The 19,417-nt window shown below is 41.1% G+C and overlaps 1 pseudogene; it reads left to right on the top strand.

Annotated features, from left to right (window-relative positions):
• The first annotated feature begins 644 nt into the window (after nt 1–644).
• LOC142700976 (uncharacterized) overlaps nt 645–19,417 on the top strand; it is a 135,978-nt pseudogene continuing 117,205 nt past the window's right edge.

Genomic DNA, 19,417 nt, shown 5'->3' with positions numbered 1-19,417 from the left:
CGTATTTATTGTACATACAAAGAAGTTTCAGTGATGATCACCTGACCCTCTTTTTCCCTTAGAACAACCTGAATTTTTAGTGAAATGATATAACAATGCACTGGAAACCTTTATTACAGATTCTGATTGATAACCTCACTCTGTATATTCCACTACATCCTAAAGATGTTCTGTAAAATTGAGATCCAGTGACTGTGCAGCCATTAGGATATACAGACCTCATTATCATGTCCATGAATTCAGCCGGAGTTGTGTGCTTTGTGTCATGATGCATTATCTGTGGCCAAGATTAGAATGTCAATGACAATATTAGGTTCTTGTAATAAAGTGATTCCCTATTGGTATTAAAGGGTCAAATGTGTTGGCAGAGGACAGGTGGGTGTTATGGAATTGCAAGTTGAGCGATTACCCAAATAGTCATTCTCCTCAGTCCCCCACGATGTTATGATGTCGTATCCGCATTTTAGAGCTTTGAAAATTTTTGCAAATAAAAGCAAAACACTACAATTTTGCCACAATTTTTGTGAGGTCAGAAGACAAATTTTTAGCATGACGTGAGAACCCTGTGCATGCCGCTTACCAGCTTATTAGTTATTATTGAGGAATACTTGCAACAAACATTAGACATTTAGGGCAAAGTGCACATGGGAGACAGAGAAATGCTGGGATTTCAGAAAAAAATCTTTAACAAAGCAGACAGAGATGCAAGCAGCTACTGCAACGATTACATGAGAGAGTTCAGGCAGGCCATGAGTACAGGGAGCTTTAGCAGAGAGAGGCACCCAATTTTCTGCGGTCTGTCTACTCTTCCCTGTAACTTGAGACTGAATTTGCTGGACAACTGAGGGTGGACAACAGATTATAGAAAAGGAGTCACCTAGTGGGAGTAACTTCATACAGACTTTGCAAGGATAAAACAGAAATGAAGATTAACACAAGTTTTTAATGAAAAGTCCATTTAAAGAGTTATAAGGCTGGAATTGGGCATTGTTTTTGGGGCAGTATTTGGCGCAGTTTTTTTTAGCTAAAGCAAGCGAGTGGTGGTTTTGAAGTTAATGGCTCAAACCTTTCCTTCCTGCTGTATCCACTTCTGATTGACTATTAAAATAAACTGCATGCAGCCTAATAGGTTATAAATGTGTTTACTTTGTGTTTTGAAAAATATAAAAATCACAAAATCCATTTTTAATTCTAACAGAAGATGCCAATGAGAACTCGATCAATTATGAAGTAGATGATGAAGATATCAAGCAGCAGTCTTCAGGAGAAAACCTGATTACCATTAATGTACATACAGGACTTCACAGTAAAGATCTGTTATATATTTCCCCTAATCATGAGGAACCTCCTAACCAATCACCGATTTTTACCACAAGAACAGTTCAGAAAGGTGGTAAAAGATTTCAATGTGGTGAACAGGTCACAAAAATCTCAGGTCTTTTTAAGCACAGAAGAATTCACACAAAAGAGAAGCCGTATTCATGTTCAGAATGTTGGAAAAGTTTTAAATATAAATCAAGTCTTGATGTACATGAGAGAAGTCACACTGGAGTGAAGCCGTATTCATGTTTAGAATGTGGGAAATGTTTTACACAAAAATCAAATCTTGTTAAACATGAGAAAATACACACAGGAGAGAAGCCGTATTCATGTTCAGAATGTGGGAAATGTTTTCCGCATAAATCAAATCTTGTTCGACATGAGAGAAGTCACACAGGAGAGGAGCAGTATTCATGTTCAGAATGTAGGAAATGTTTTACATACAAATCACATCTTGTTACACATGAGAGAATTCACACAGGAGAGAAGCCTTATTCATGTTTAGAATGTGGGAAATGTTTTACATATAAATCACATCTTGTTATACATGAGAGAAGTCACACAGGAGAGAAATAATTTTCATGTTCAGAATGTGGGAAATGTTTTTCATATAAATCAAGTCTTGATGTACATGGGAGAAGTCACACAGGAGAGAAGCCATATTCATGTTCAGAATGTGGGAAATGTTTCACACAAAAACCACATCTTGTTATACATGAGAGAAGTCACACTGGAGAGAAGCCGTATTCATGTTCAGAATGTGGGAAATGTTTTACAGATAAACCACATCTTGTTAGACATGAGAGAATTCACACAGGAGTGAAACCGTATTCATGTTCAGAATGTGGGAAATGTTTTATCGATAAATCAAGTCTTGTTAAACATAAGAGAATTCACACAGGAAAGAAGCTGTATTCTTGTTCAGAATGTGGGAAATGTTTTACTGATAAATCACATCTTGCTAGACATGAGAGAAGTCACACAGGAGAGAAGCCGTATTCATGTTCAGAACGTGGGAAATGCTTTGCACGTATATCAATTCTTGTTAGACATGAGGATAATAGGTATGATACTACACTATTTTTTACTGTACTGTTAGACATGAGAAAACTCACAGAGGGGAGAAGTCATTTTGATGTTCTATACATGGAAATAAAATTTTTAAACTCATCAGAGAATTTAAAAAAATATATATTCTTGTTTGGAATGTGGGAAAAGCTATAAGAGCAAAAAAGGATTTTTAACTCATCAGGTTATTCACAGACTATTATTGAGAAGACGACGCGTTTCTGGATCGGACTGGTCCCTTCGTCAGGTCAGTATACATCAAGCCAAATGATGAAGACGCCAGTCCGGCGTTGAAACGCGTAGCCTCCTTTTTGTTATTAAATACTTCTTGAACTTATGCTTGTCCTAAGCCTTTACATTGATGTTTCTAGCAGCGCCTCTGGTCCGTTTTTACTCTGGTTAAATTATTTCCTTGATGACAAACTCTGTTTGATTGTGTTTTGGACCCGGCAGCAGCTTTCATGCCTTTATGACACCTACCAGTGTCCATATTTTATGGTGAGCACTTTTTGTGTATCTAGTTGCTCCCTTGTTACCCTGCTTTTATTTGCACTATGTGGCGCCGTGTCTCTTTTACTCTCTTTTAGTTCAACTCCTTCCATGTCTCCCTTCTGAAGCCTGTAATCTTGAGTCGCTATTCCAAGACTTCTACTCCTTCAGTGGCTCCCAGCGGTTCATCAGATACTTTTGATGTTAAGGAGATTCTGGACACAAAAGAGTGGGTGGAACCACCTTTTATTTGGTGAATTGAAGGGGGTTTGGTCCTGAAGAGAGGTCCTGGGAGCCAGAAGAGAACCTCAATTCTCCTAGCCTCATGAAGAAGTTTCTCTCTCGCTTTGGTCCCAAGAGGAGGGGGCGTAAGAGGGGGGATACTGTAACGTCCATGGTCCTGTCGACGCCCTTCTCTCCAGAGATGTCGGCACATGCGGCCGTCCTATTCCGCAGTGACCACGAGGGTGCGCTCGCGAGCTCAGTCCAAACAAGGAGCCAGAGCGCACACATGTGTGAGATTGAGCTGATTGCTCCCAGATCACCGTAGCCTGAGCCTAGGAGGAGTTGCACCCACTACTGGAGCTGTGCTGCTTTCTTTTTTTGTCTATATTCTTGGCTTATAAGCTAGGCACGCATTTTTTTCAACCATTATGCTTCCTTCACAGGATACTCACCATGAATCTTCACCCTCAGATGTCTTCTCTTACAGCAGGATTGAGGAAGAACACATACTGCGTGGATTACAGGGTGACGCTGCTTTTTTACTGACTCCATCTACCATCGATCTTAAAAAGAAATATGAGAATGATTCTAAGAGATGCATCCATTTGGAACTACATCTTGCCACCCTTGGGGAATATCACAAGCTACGCAGGATCCCACGAGGTGTGAGGACTCAAATGAGGCCAATCCTTTTTGCCAATGATAATGACTTTAAAATACGCTTTGCTCAGATTACGAATAAGTATGCATAAATGGTGAAGAGACACTGATGATTACGAAAAAGGTTACATTTATAATTTGCAAGCCGAAACCAGGAGATCTGAACAGCGTGAGGACGGGAACAGGAGAATGATCAAGCCAAGTACTTACCCACATGGCACTTTCACCAATAGCCTCAATAAACCCACTTCATACCTTTTTTTCCATCAATTCTTTTTTTAGACGACCACAAGGACTGCGGACCAGAAGAGAAGGCAGAACAGCAGGAACAAAGACCAAACCCCCGAAATCTCAACGAACATTGACTCCACGTCAGGCGACACTGAGGATGAAGGATACCACCCAGATTTAGTGGTAAATATCTCCTCTAGTACATTAACTGTTGAACAACATGGGCATTTAAACAAAGGCATTTCTTTTTGCCCAAGCACCAAGGCCGACTAGTTTAATTTGGAGGTGGATCTTCACTGACACTTCTCCATTAAGCTGAGGACCTGGTTTTCTGAGGGACAATGTATTACAGATGGTACCATTGACTCAAATCACATTGAACTCACTTTAAAAAAAAAATTATATTTTCCTTAAGAGTGATTTTGTTGTCGTCGTCCTCCCCCATTTGCCCACCAGATATAGATACATTCATCACTGCAGTCAAATTGGATGTAGGTAGACTGAGGGATGAAAATAAAAGTACACGACTGATACACCCCAACATGACCACCAGGGAGATAGAAGCACTGTCTGAACTGACTAAAAACCAAGAAATAACAACTAAACCCACAGATAAGGTGGGTGCAATAGTTATTTTAAAAACCTGTGACTATATAGCTGAGATTTTCAGACAGTTACAGGGTCATACTGTTTACAAAAAGGTGAGTAATAATCCCAAATATGATATTGCGAGGAACCTCAGGAGAGTGATGCCATTTCTGACAATCTCATAGATGAATCGGTAAAGACGTTTCTGATCATAGATCACCCTGTAACCCCTACTCTGTATATTTTACCCAAGATACATAAAACCTTTATCCACCCTCCAGGGCTCCCGATTATCTCGGGCATGGATTCTATTTTTTTCAAATGCAGCTATTTTCTTGGATAAAAACCTTAGGGATTTTGCGGTTAATACACCATCATATATCAGAGATACAGGTGATTTTCTACTTAAAGTGTAACTAAACGTTCAATCAACTTTCTAATTTCTAGCAGCAAGTCTAATATAAATATATTTTGTAATATACTTTATTAATGAATTTGGGCCCCTTTTTGTGTTAGAGTGGCCATTTAAAACACATATAACACTTTTCTACCTCATTTTATTTCTTGTATTTCTCCTGTTGCTAGCAGACATCAGATGTGCACGCCCCCATCGTGAAGTCAGGAAGGTCTCTCTGCCTCTATACACTACCTGCAGCAGCAGAGCACATGGAAGAGACTGTGATGAGCTCTGCTGCTGTACGGACTATAGTGTGTGTGAGAGGCGCTACAGTAGCAGAAGCGCAGGTCTAGCACCCCCTCCCTGTCCCCTCTTCCCCCTGTCCACTGTACTGTAACCGGCAGGGAGTAGAATGACAGCTCTGTTACTGTCCCGTGTATGGTATGTGTGAGAGGCGCTTCAGTAGCAGAAGTGCCTATCACACACACTATAGTCCGGACAGTAGCAGAGCTGTCAATCCCCTCCCTGCGCTCTGCTAAAGCCGCTTATAGTACAGTGGACAGGGGGAAGAGGGGACAAGGAGGGGGCCAGACCTGCGCTTCTGCTACTGAAGCACCTCTCTCACACACACACTATACACCGTGTTCTAAATTATTATGCACATTGGATTTAAGTGTCATAAACATTTAATTATTAGTTTTTCAATTAAACTCATGGATGGTATTGTGTCTTAGGGCTCTTTGGATCATTGTAATCAATCTCAGACACCTGTGATAATTAGTTTACCAGGTGTGCCCAATTAAAGGAAAACTACTTAAGAAGGACATTCCACATTCTTAAGCAGGCCACAGGTTTCAAGCATTATGGGAAAGAAAAAGGATCTCTCTGTTGCCGAAAAGCGTGAAATAGTGCAATACCTTGGACAAGGTATGAAAACATTGGATATTTCAAGAAAACGTAAGCGTGATCATCGTATTGTGAAAAGATTTGTGGCTGATTCAGAGCACAGACGGGTTCGTTCAGATAAAAGCATAATGAGGAAGGTTTCTGCCAGACAAATTAGTAGGATTAGGAGAGCAGCTGTTAAAATGCCATTGCAAAGCAGCAAACGGGTATTTGAAGCCGCTGGATCCTCTGGAGTCCCGCGAACCTCAAGGTGTAGGATCCTCCAGAGGTTTGCAAGTGTGCATGAAACTCTAATTCGGCCACCCCTAAATAATGCTCACAAGCAGAAACGGTTGCAGTGGGCTCAAAAATACATGAAGACTAATTTTCAAACCGTCTTGTTTACTGATGAGTGCCGTGCAACCCTGGATGGTCCAGATGGATGGAGTTGTGGATGGTTGGTGAATGGCCACCATGTCCCAACAAGGCTGTGACGTCAGCAAGGAGGTGGCGGAGTCATGTTTTGGGCTGGAATCATGGGGAGAGAGCTGGTAGGCCCCTTTAGGGTCCCTGAAGGTGTGAAAACGACCTATGCAAAGTACGTAGCGTTTATGACTGACCACTTTCTTCTGTGGTACAAAAAGTAGAACCGTGCCTTCCGTAGCAAAATTATCTTCATGCATGACAATGCACCATCTCATCCTGCAGAGAATACCTCTGTGTCATTGGCTGCTATGGGCATCAAAGGAGAGAAACTCATGGTGTGGCCCCCATGTTCCCTTAACCTCAACCCTATTGAGAACCTTTGGAGCATCCTCAAGCAAAATATCTATGAGGGTGGGAGGCAGTTCACATCAAAACAGAAGCTCTGGGAGGCTATTCTGACATCCTGCAAAGATATTCAAGCAGAAACTGTCCAAATACTCACAAATTCAATGGATGCAAGAATTGTGAAGGTGATATCAAAGAAGGGGTCCTATGTTAACATGTAACTTGGCCTGTTAAGTTTTTTTTGATTGAAAGAGCTTTTGATTTCTGTAAATATGACCTCCTGATGCTGCAAATTCAACAAATGACCATTTTAGTTATCTTTACAACCTTTAAAATGTTTTGATCTCTGTTGTGCATAATAATTTGAAACAGTGCCTTTTGAGTTTTTTACTTCTGAAAAAAAATCTGTTATCATTAGGAGATTTGTTCAATAAAATTTGCATTATACTCTAACGGTTGATGGCTTGAAGATTATATTGACTGTCATTTGCATCGACTATTTAGGAAAATCAGCGAAAAATAACATTTGCATAATAATTTGGAATGCGCTGTAGTCCGGACAGTAGCTGTCATTCCCCTCCCTGCGCTCTGCTACTGCCGCTTATAGTACAATGGACAGGGGGAAGAGGGGACAGACCTGCGCTTCTGCTACTGAAGCGCCTCTCACACACACTATTGTCCAGACAGTAGCAGAGTTGTCATTCTCCTCCCTGCGCTCTTCTACTGCCGGCTACAGTACTGTGGACAGGGGGACGAGGGGACAGGGAGGGGGGGCCAGACCTGCGCTTCTGCTACTGGAGCACCTCTCACACATACCATGCACCGGACAGTAGCAGAGCTGTCATTTTCCCTGCGCTCTGCTACTGCCGACTACAGAACTGTGGACGGGGAAGAGGGAACAGGGAGGGAGTTGCCAGACCTGCACCTAGTGGTGTAGCTATAGGGGTCGCAGCAGTCGCACTTGCGACCGGGTCCCTAAGCCACACTAACGCTGACTGGGCTGTAATAAGGAGGAGGAGGAGCCAGGATAATCACACTGCCGCACTCCGTGCTGTGTCAGGCTGCAGTGATGGACTTGCATGCACTGCTGTTCTCTTACTTCTCCCGCCATTAGGATGAATTTTCTGCGCGCACTGGTCTCTGTGCCTGGATGATTCTCCCCCTTCCCTCCGGCAAAGAGTCTCAGGACACTGTAATCTGAGCTGCTAATTAGCATCAGATAAGACTAGGACAGCTCCGTCACCTAGCAGTAGCAGTTAAATATTATTTTTTTTGCAAAAGTTTAGCTTCGCTTTAAATTACAACAGGTGATTGTCCCTACAGGGGCTATTCTAGCCTCTTTCGATGTTGTTAGCCTGTACACATCAATTGAACACCAGAGGACCCTGGATACAGTTGGCCAATGCCTACAGAGTGGCACCTTTTCAGGTAAGTGTAGATTATTTTTACTCTCTCTCCTCAGCATCATCTTGCATTTCAATTACTTTTCATTTCAAGATGCTTTCTATATTCAAAAACAGAGCACTGCCATGGGCTCGAATATAGCACCCATGTATGCCAACATTTACATGGCTATGCTTGAAACAGTACATATCTACCCATCATCACATTTTCAACTGGTTTTAAAATGGTGGCGATATATCGATGATGTTTTTCTTATTTGGACAGGCTCAAAAGAAGATTTATTTTCATTTCATAATTTTCTCAATAACATTAACCAAAGTGTCAAATTTACATTGGTACACTCTCCTACATTTGTGTTTTTGGCCACCACCAAGGTTTCCATATTGAAGGATCGCCTGTCAACAGACTTATATGTCAAGGATACGGAAGTCAATAATCTTCTCCGGTCTGACAGTAGTCACCCAAGAGGTATGGTCCGTTCCTTACCCTACAGTCAGCTCCTCAGGGTCAAAAGGATTGTCGCTGACAAACCAACCGCAACGTTGAGACTTAGATAGGTAAGAAATTTAGGCAAAGGGCTTACCCCAAATCGATCATAGATGCTAATATGGATAGGGCCACTGAGGTCTCCAGAGAGACACTACTTTCCAATACTTCAGCAAACAATGCAGTGAATAGGGTCCCTTCTCTACCTACACGGAGCTGAGCGACCACATAGCCAAAATAATCAGGAGACATTGGCCCATCCTCAATAGTAGTCTAAGACATGTCCCCGAGTTTGAGATACCCCCACTTTTCTCCTATATACGCTCATCCAATCTTAAAGACAAACTGGTTAGAGCAGCTATCGAACCGTCTAAACAGACAGGACAGCATTATCTAGTGAGGCGCAGGATGGGCTGTTATCCTTGCCTGTCCTGCATTAATTGCAACTTTATGATTAAAGGCCAAGTTTTCAACCATCTTATTACCGACAGGGAAACTAAAATTACACATTACTTAACCTGTAATTTGACTTATGTAATCTATCTTCTTGAATGTCCATGCAAGCTTTGGTATATTGGAGAAGCTACATTGGAACTCAAAAAACGCCTTAACAATCACCGTTTCACAATCAGGAATAAGAGACTAGATCTACCTGTCTCCAAACATTTCACTGAATGTGGTCACACTGAAAAGCAGTTAAGGTTCAGGATAATCAACCACTTTCCACCTCTGAAACAAGGTGGTGATAGGGTGGCATCACTCAAAAAAGGAGAACTTGAGTGGATATTCAGGCTCAATACACTCAGACCATATGGCCTTAATGTAGATTTTAAATTAGAAGGTAGTGGTTCAGAATGCACTGGACCAAGGCAGGTGCACGAATAGGGTCCCAACCCAATCGTATTTGAAGAAGTATTCGGCACACAAAATGTAGTTTTTAAATTCTTTAGGTTTATTGTATTTGATGCCAGAGGCTTAGTGAGTGCGACTTTTTGGTCAGGAGACCTTCATCAGACACTATTGGTGTACAAAATTTTACACGTTAAATATATTTGCATCATATAAATACGTAAACAATCATATATCATGACAAAGAAAAGAGAAATGAAACGAAATAAAATAAAAAGATAAAAGTACAAAATAAGGTAAGAACAGATTCATTTCACCAAAATACATACAGAGTTCCTACATCGTGGAGATTTACATGATATACATATTTTTTTGGTATAGAAGGATACATAAATATAGATGTATGTATATGGATGGTTGACATCCTAGCTCTGGGCACAAAATCCATATTCAAGGCTAAGATATAATGTAATAAATGGCACAATATCTCATAGAGATCGCACAGAGAATCAGCACCACATCATGTTCAAGAATATCCTTTATAGTACAATATGTTGTACTATAAAGGATATTCTTGAACATGATGTGGTGCTGATTCTCTATACGATCTCTATGAGATATTCTGCCGTTTATTAATTGTACATTTACATTACATGTCACATGACCAATAGGCGATATTATGAGCTGCACAAACACTAATTATTACTATATTTTTTCACAATGTATATTTGCTTTTACTTATGTAAATAAGTGCCAGTCACCGGTTGATAAAGATCCCTGTAAGCCGGATCGAAACGTTGCCTCTGAGGTGAATAAACGTACCTCTTTTTTAACTCACTACTTTGGAGTGCTGCCTCAATTATTTTTATCTCCTATCTGAGGGCTAGTAGCCTGAGCCTTCGGGGAGTTACACCCACTACCAGAGCTGTTGTGCTTTCTTTTTTTGTCTATATGTATATATGTACAGTGAAGGAAATAAGTATTTGATCCCTTGCTGATTTTGTAAGTTTGCCCACTGTCAAAGACATGAACAGTCTAGAATTTTTAGGCTAGGTTAATTTTACCAGTGAGAGATAGATTATATATATATAAAAAATAAAAAATAAAATCACATAGTCAAAATTATATATCTTTATTTGCATTGTGCACTGAGAAATAAGTATTTGATCCCCTACCAACCATTAAGAGTTCAGCCTCCTCCAGACCAGTTACACACTCCAAATCAACTTGGTGCCTGCATTAAAGACAGCTGTCTTAAATGGTCACCTGTATAAAAGACTCCTGTCCACAGACTCAATTAATCAGTCTGACTCTAACCTCTACAACATGGGCAAGACCAAAGAGCTTTCTAAGGATGTCAGGGACAAGATCATAGACCTGCACAAGGCTGGAATGGGCTACAAAGCCATAAGTAAGATGCTGGGTGAGAAGAAGACAACTGTTGGTCCAATAGTAAGAAAATGGAAGACATACAAAATGACTGTCAATCGACATCGATCTGGGGCTCCATGCAAAATCTCACCTCATGGAGTATCCTTGATCCTGAGGAAGGTGAGAGCTCAGCCGAAAACTACACGGGGGGAACTTGTTAATGATCTCAAGGCAGCTGGGACCACAGTCACCAAGAAAACCATTGGTAACACATTACGCCGTAATGGATTAAAATCCTGCAGTGCCCGCAAGGTCCCCCTGCTCAAGAATGAACATGTACAGGCCCGTCTGAAGTTTGCAAATGAACATCTGGATGATTCTGAGAGTGATTGGGAAAAGGTGCTGTGGTCAGATGAGACTAAAATTGAGCTCTTTGGCATTAACTCAACTCGCCGTGTTTGGAGGAAGAGAAATGCTGCCTATGACCCAAAGAACACCGTCCCCACTGTCAAGCATGGAGGTGGAAACATTATGTTTTGGGGGTGTTTCTCTGCTAAGGGCACAGGACTACTTCACCGCATCAATGGGAGAATGGATGGAGCCATGTACCGTCAAATCCTGAGTGACAACCTCCTTCCCTCCACCAGGACATTAAAAATGGCTCGTGGCTGGGTCTTCCAGCACGACAATGACCCGAAACATACAGCCAAGGCAACAAAGGAGTGGCTCAAAAAGAAGCACATTAAGGTCATGGAGTGGCCTAGCCAGTCTCCAGACCTTAATCCCATCGAAAACGTATGGAGGGAGCTGAAGATCTGAGTTGCCAAGCGACAGCCTCGAAATCTTAATGATTTACAGATGATCTGCAAAGAGGAGTGGGCCAAAATTCCATCTAACATGTGTGCAAACCTCATCATCAACTACAAAAAACGTCTGACTGCTGTGCTTGCCAACAAGGGTTTTGCCACCAAGTATTAAGTCTTTTTTGCCAAAGGGATCAAATACTTATTTCTCTGTGCAAAATGCAAATAAATATATATAATTTTGACAATGTGATTTTCTTTTTTTTTTTTTTTTATATATAATCTATCTCTCACTGGTAAAATTAACCTAGCCTAAAAATTCTAGACTGTTCATGTCTTTGACAGTGGGCAAACTTACAAAATCAGCAAGGGATCAAATACTTATTTCCTTCACTGTATGTATGTATGTATGTATGTATGTATGTATGTATGTATGTATGTATGTATGTATGTATGTGTGTGTCTATAATATGTATGTATGTATATATATGTTTGTATATATGTGTATGTGTGTCTATAATATGTATGTTTAAGTATGTATGTATATATGTATGTGTCTATAATATGAATGTTTATGTATGTATGTATGTATGTGTCACGTTGGGTATGTGGACCCACTGTGCCGTACCACCTTGACGGTATGGCAGCAGGGCAACAGACACAGGTCACAGTCTATAGTTCATATAGTGTACCTGTGGTAGCTCAGACAGTAGCAAGACAGGCTCGGTTGGGACAGTGCAGCAGGCAGGCGACAGGCGTGGTGTAGCAGGACAGGCGTGGAACACAGCACAGCACGACTTCAGCTCAACACGGCACTTGACCAGGAGAGCATGGGATACAGGTAACAGGAATGAGGAACTGGAAAATACTCAGGAGACCATTTGCATAGACATACTAGGATAACGACAACAAGGCTCAGGCAAGGCAGGAAGGGACAGAGCCCTTCTTATAGGCTCTAATCAGCTCAATCTCACACCTGTGTGCACTCTGGCTACAAGGCTGCACTGAGCTCGCGAGCGCACCCTGGTGGTCACTGTGGGACAGGACGGCCGCATGTGCAGACATTTCTGGAGAGAAGGGCGTAGGCCAGATGGAAGGAGTTCGTGGTCAGCAACCACAGACGTAACAATATGTATGTGTGTCTATAATATGTATGTTTATATATGTATATATGTGTGAGTCTATAATATGAATATGTATGTATGTATGTGTATATATGTATGTGTACACTACAGCTCATTCATTTCAATACACCCCCACATTCGTCTACATCTCTGTAAAGGATGAATGTGATATGTGTGTTTTGCACAGAAATTAGTCTACGCACAGTTTTTCACACTCCGCACTCGCAGGCACCATGTTTATGCATTGTTTATATAAATATAAGGAATTGGATATCAATCGAAAAACGAACTTCCATAGCCACCTTGAGAAGTACAGGGCATAGTCTGCTGAAAATTGTTCTGAAGATTTTTCTTGGTGGCGTGCAGAGTACCCTCAAGAGACACACCAAAATTGAGCATGACCTGGGCAACCTTGAGTGACCAAAAAGCAGGACAATTTTATCAGCGTGTGTTCCAAACAGGACAAATTCAAAACAGCTTGTCAGATTCATGCTGCTCTGATGAAAATGGGAAAGAAAACTGTATCAATTGTGATTGTCAAATGCCGCATTATAGCCAGTGGCTTGAAGGGAAACCGTTGCTTAGGCCTATTAATAAAAATAAGTGGCTATTGTGGGCTGTAACGATGGCGCTCTACACTCGTTGGCGTACTACCTCTCCCAGGAAGCACAACTGCCAAGATACCTTTGATACACACCTATAGGTGATCCATATAATGTAATAATGGTTTCAACTCCCAAGCTTATTTCAAACCAAATAAGACCCACCTAGGAGCATAGAAACCAAAAAAATCTTCATGAATATATTTAAAAATTAGTAATTTTAATTCCATATTGTTATAACAACATCAATACAAAAAAAATATAAAAAATGAGTAGCAAAGACAAAGTCAACAAGAAAAAAGCAGGAGACTTTGTATGTTTTGCAGAAGGGAATAGATCTATTTGCGGAATGCCCCATGAATGATATCTACATAGACCTCTTGGTTTAAGGGCCACTCTGCTGGATTCAGATGGCGTGTGATGGCCTCCAGAGGCGCAGTACACACCCAAAATCCATTTCGCTACGGAAATAAGGTTTTTGTAACGTCCGTGGTCGCGGACCGTCGTCCTTACTCACCCGATGGCTAGTACTCGCGGCCTCTCTGCTCGACAGTGTTCTCGAGGTTGCGCGCATGCTTGTTTTTGGTCTTAAAGGGCCAGAGCGTGCACATAAAAATAATTAAAAATTATCCACAGATCAACCAGGACTATAAGGGCTCTGCCCTTCCACTCCTTGCCTGAGCGTTGTTGTGTATTCCCATGTTAGTCTTAGCAAATGGTTCCTTAGTGTTATTCTGTTCCCAGTGTTCCCGTGCCCGGTTACCTGTATCCCGCACTGTTTGTTCCTGTGCCTCTTCTAGTGTTGGAGCCACGCCTGTTGTCATACATCACGTCTTGTGTCATTTGCCACGCCTGGCATCATCAGCCTTGTGTGGCGTCATCTACCTTCAAGTTCCATCTGTGGCTAAGCCTCTGCTACTGTCTTGACTATTACAGGTACTCTTGTGCTAGGACTTTATATAGACTGTTGTTTGGCCTATGAATGAATACTACTCCTTAAACTATGTACCCCTACTGGAGGATATGAAACAGAAAATGTTGGTATTGAAGAAACTCCCGCTGTCAATGGCGGATAGATTAACTCGTATTAAGATGGTTCTCCTGCCAAAAATCTTGTTTATGTCTAACGCACCAATATGGATAAAGAAGAAATTCTTTAAAATTATAAACTTTATATTTACAACGCTCATTTGGAAAGATAAGAAGTGTCATATCGCTCTTAAGAAATTACATTTTGGTGCTGCGGATGGAGGTCTAGGGGTTCCAGATTTTAAACTTTACTATCTTGCCGCAAAATTTAAACAAATTAAAGGTTGCGGGGGAAGTGTCTATAAATAGATACTTTTTGGATCAAGTAGTACCTATAGGATATAATACTATATTTCAAATTTTAGAGTCTGGGATTTTTGGGGCTCAACCTTATAAAATGGGTCTACTATACCTTTCCCTACATAAAGTATGGAAAGATATTAGGAAACTATTATTAGTGGTTGGGTACTTTGACTTTACCCCTTCATGGAAATCTAGGTGCTTTGGGGAATTGTATAACATTGTTTGTCTTTTTTGGATTACCAAAGGAATTACACAGATCTCCCATATCTTAGTTGATGGAATATGAGAGACTTCTCTAGCTTTAAAACGGAGTATGGATTATCTAACAAAGACTTCCTCAAATACCTACAGTTACAATCTGCCTATGACTGTATACAACGTAAAGAAAGATCCCTATGGGAAAAAAAAGGGGCATAATGCACTTAATGTTAGAAATGGTTATTAAAAAGGGAGCAATCAGGAGGTTATATAAGCTGCTTATGAGCCACCTCTCGCAGAAAAGATTGGAGGTAGATATAGGCAGGGGCGGATTATAATGAGGGCAATCTGGGCAAGTGCCCGGGGCCCGAGGCTGGAAGGGGGCCCAGTTCGCCCCGGTTCTCCAATACCGGCTGTTAAATTTATAGCCGGTTCAGAGAACCGGAGTGAAGCGGGACCTCTCACCCAATTATATCCGCATCCTTAGGATGCCGATACAATTGCTTACTGCGCTGGCGGGACAGGGAACTATTCGTTCCCTTCCTCCCATTCGGCGCTTTACTAATGACATAGTCAGCGCGATTATGTCATCACGCCGACTGCACCATTACACTGGATGACACCCTCTGGTCTCTGACCAGTCCTGCGGCGCTGGAGGAAGAAGCGGGAACGGGGACAGGTGAGGAAGTTTTTTTTTTGTTCTGGGCAGCGTTGGGGGGTAAAAGATGCAGGGGGCGTTATCTACAGAGGACATTGTAAGTGGCGCTATCTACAGGGGTCATTATCTACAGAGGGCATTGTAACTGGCACAATCTACAGGGGACTTTATCTACAGAGGGCATTATAACTGGCACACTCTACAGGGGACTTTATCTACAGAGGGCATTGTAACTGGCACTATCTACAGGGGACGTTATCTACAGATGGCATTGTAACTGGCACAATCTACAGGGGTCGTTATCTACTTAGGGCATTGTAACTGGCACAATCTACAGGGGACTTTATCTACATAGGGCATTGTAGCTGGCACAATCTACAGGGGATGTTATCTACATAGGGCATTGTAACTGGCACAATCTACAGGGGTCATTATCTACTTAGGGCATTGTAACTGGCACAATCTACAGGGGAAGTTATCTACAGAGGGCATTGTAACTAGCACTATCTACAGGGGGCATTGTAACTAGCGTTATCTACGGGGGACATTTTCTACAGAGGGCATTGTAACTGGCACTATCTACAGGAGGCATTTTCTACAGAGGGCATTGTAACTGGCACTATCTACAGGGGGCATTGTGACTGTCGCTATCTACAGGGGGCATTGTTAGTGTGTGTTGTGTTTTAATTAACAGTGTTTGACACAATTTAATTCAGGGGCGCAGTGTATAGTACTATTATATTCAGGAGTACAATGTATAGTATTATATTCAGGAGTACAGTGTATAGTACTATTATATTCAGGAGTACAGTGTATAGTACTATTATATTCAGGAGTACAGTGTATATTACTATTATATTCAGGAGCACAGTGTATAGTACTATTATTTTCAGGGGTACAGTGTATAATACTATTATATTCAGGAGCACAGTGTATAGTAATATTTTATTCAGGAGCACAGTGTATAGTACTATTATATTCAGGAGTACAGTGTATTGTACTATTATATTCAGGGGAACAGTTTATGATACTATAATATTTAGAAGCATAGAGTGTGGCATCATGAGAAATTTAATCTTCATTTATAGGTGGATGTTGGAAAAGTGAGGAGCTCAAGAAATGGGCCGTGCCCTGAAGAAGTCTGGACCAGATGGAGAAAAAAAGAGAAAAAGAACGAAAAAGAATCTGAGACATCACCTGTGAGTCACTCAATGTAAATGTTTATTCTCCCTGTGACTGATCAGTACTGTAGTCACCAGGGGTGTAACTAGGAAAGACTGGGCCCGATAGCAAACTTTTAACTGGGGCCCCCTCCCCTGGGTATCACTCAACCCCCCCTTGTAGATAGTGCCTCCCTATAGATTCTGCCACACAGCGCCCCCTATAGATAACATCATACAGCCCCCCTGTAGATAACGTCATACAGCCATCCCCTGTAGATAACATCATACAGCCCCCCTGTAGATAACGCAATACACCCCCCTGTAGATAATGCCATACACCCCCTGTAGATAACACCATACACCCCCTGTAGATAACACCAGAAAGCCCCCCTGTAGATAACGCCATACAGCCCTAAACCCCCCCTATAGGTTACACCATGCAGCCCCCAACAAAAAACGACCTATAGTTTGTCCTACAAAAGACATGCAACCCCTATCCACAGGATAGGGGATACATGTGTGATCGCTGGCAGCGATAAGGAGAACGGGGGACCGAAAGTCCCCCGAAGTTCTCCATGACAAAACTTAAACAAATTTACTCACATTGAGCATAAATTTTCCTGTTCAACAGGGAATAATATACTCTTTACGGATCAATGGGATCCTTGGATTAAGACATTTACAATTATGACGTTTTAATGGGTTTTCTAGTTTTTTATTTAATTTAATAATTTTTCTTTTTTGAATTTCTTTTATTTATTTATTTTCATCTTTTTTTCCCAGCACGGGAGCTTCTGATAATTTGCCGTGGGAAGGGGGAAACGGGAAGAAAAAGCAAAGTTAAGGAAGAATAGGGAAATAATTATTAGTTCTATCCCAGTTCTATAACTGAACGACATCTTCACTATTTTATGTTATTACTGTAAATATACTCTTATTTGATGTACTGGTTACTATGCTGTTAGAACTGTTAAATTTTTTTTAATGAATCTCTTTTACTTTAATTTAAAAATAAATAAATATATACTTAAATACCATAGCAACTTACATGAAAATCTTGATATATTCTCCATTATAGACCGGGTCCCGTTGATTCACATACAGATGTCCCTAATAGATAAATGTAGGATGTCTATATAGTTTTATGTACATAATCCAGAAACATAGATGAAATATAAAGGAAAGAAGACAGAGCTCTGTATTAGATGCCCTAATAGTGCTAACCTAGTGTATGCAATAGCACCCACAGAACAGCATCATGAAGTCTCTATTGTGGGGGAAAGGGAGAGCAAAAGTTAGTAACAAAAAGTAGCCATGAATCATCGGGTGACTCCTCTCAGCCAATGAGCTGAGAGGGACATGTTAATTTGCATACAGTGATATACCTTTTGGGTAATATCAGAAATGATATCACGTATAGTTTACTTTTAATTCAGGCTCATTTGTATATTACCAAAGAGCCTATTTGAGAATTTACAGGTTAAAGACGCTCCGTCACCAGTTTATAGCTGCTGTAGCAGTTTGGGGAATGTTGTTAGGCAAATAGACACTCTCAGCACAGTATTCTGGTTTAAACAGGACTTTAGTAGCTTTATTTCTCTTTCAATCAGGGAAATCCAATAAACACAACGGTAGCTTGTCTCATCAGCATACACAAAGGTTAGAATAGCAAGAAACGTTTCACGTAACAAAAGTCCAGGTATAACTCACACAGTCCAGCCCTTTGCAGGGGTTAGCTCTCACCCCTCTGTAATTGTCAGATCTGGTCAGTAGCAAACCAGTCTTCACCTTCTCTGCCTGACACACTCCCCCCAGCAGTGCTTTTCTCTTAGTTAATTACCCTCCACCTGTGTGTCTGTTAACCTCTTAATAGGCGTCTAGGGATATATCTCCCTCAACCTGTTACACTGCTCTATCTCCTACCTAATCTGATTTTTTTTTTTTAAACCTTTATTTTTGACCGAGCTATGAGGATTTTTCGTTTCATGCAAATTTGTTCTAAATGCCCAACTGGGCGTTTTATTTTAATTTTGACCAAGTGGGCTTTGTAAAGAGAAGTGTATGACGCTGACCAATCAGCGTCAAACACTTCCCTTCATTCATGTCCAGCTGTACTCACAGCACAGCGTCATCTCACGAGATCACTCTGTGCTGTCACTTACTCCCAAAGTAACTTGTCCGGAGAATGACCAGACATCGGCTCCAGCTAGGAGACGATGCCTTTTCATTCTCCAGACACTCCGGTAAAGTTACTGTGGGACTGACAGCACAGCGTGATCTCGTGAGTATAGCTGGACATGAATGAAGGGGAGTGTATGATTCTGATTGGTCAGCGTCATACACTTCTCTTTACAACGCCCACTTGGTCAAAAGTAAAAAAGACGCCCAGTTGGGCATTTAGAACAAATTTGCATAAAACGAAAAATCCTCATAACTCGGTAAAAAATAAACATGTAAAAAAAAAACAACAAAAAAAAACAACCTGCAAATACTATAATATACAATGAATAATCACATTACACCCACATGGGGTTTTGCCTGTGCTCACATGTTTTTTTGGCATGGTACTAGAACAAATTTTTTATTCTTTCTGTTAAAACTATATGCACAAAGTGAAATAAATAAATAAATATATACAATATGAAAAAAAAATGTTCTCTAATATCACATAACAGTCTGGGCATGCTGGGAGTTGTAGTTCTCTCCTCTTATACCCCCTCTCTGTAATGTCCTCTGATATCCCATAATAACAGTCTGGACATGCTGGTAGTTGTAGTTCTCTCCTCATATACC

Source organism: Rhinoderma darwinii, chromosome 1, assembly GCF_050947455.1.
Source record: "Rhinoderma darwinii isolate aRhiDar2 chromosome 1, aRhiDar2.hap1, whole genome shotgun sequence".
In the NCBI taxonomy this organism is placed as follows: domain Eukaryota; kingdom Metazoa; phylum Chordata; class Amphibia; order Anura; family Rhinodermatidae; genus Rhinoderma; species Rhinoderma darwinii.
Note: the sequence above shows the minus strand (reverse complement) of the source record. Positions and strands in the feature narration are given on the sequence as shown.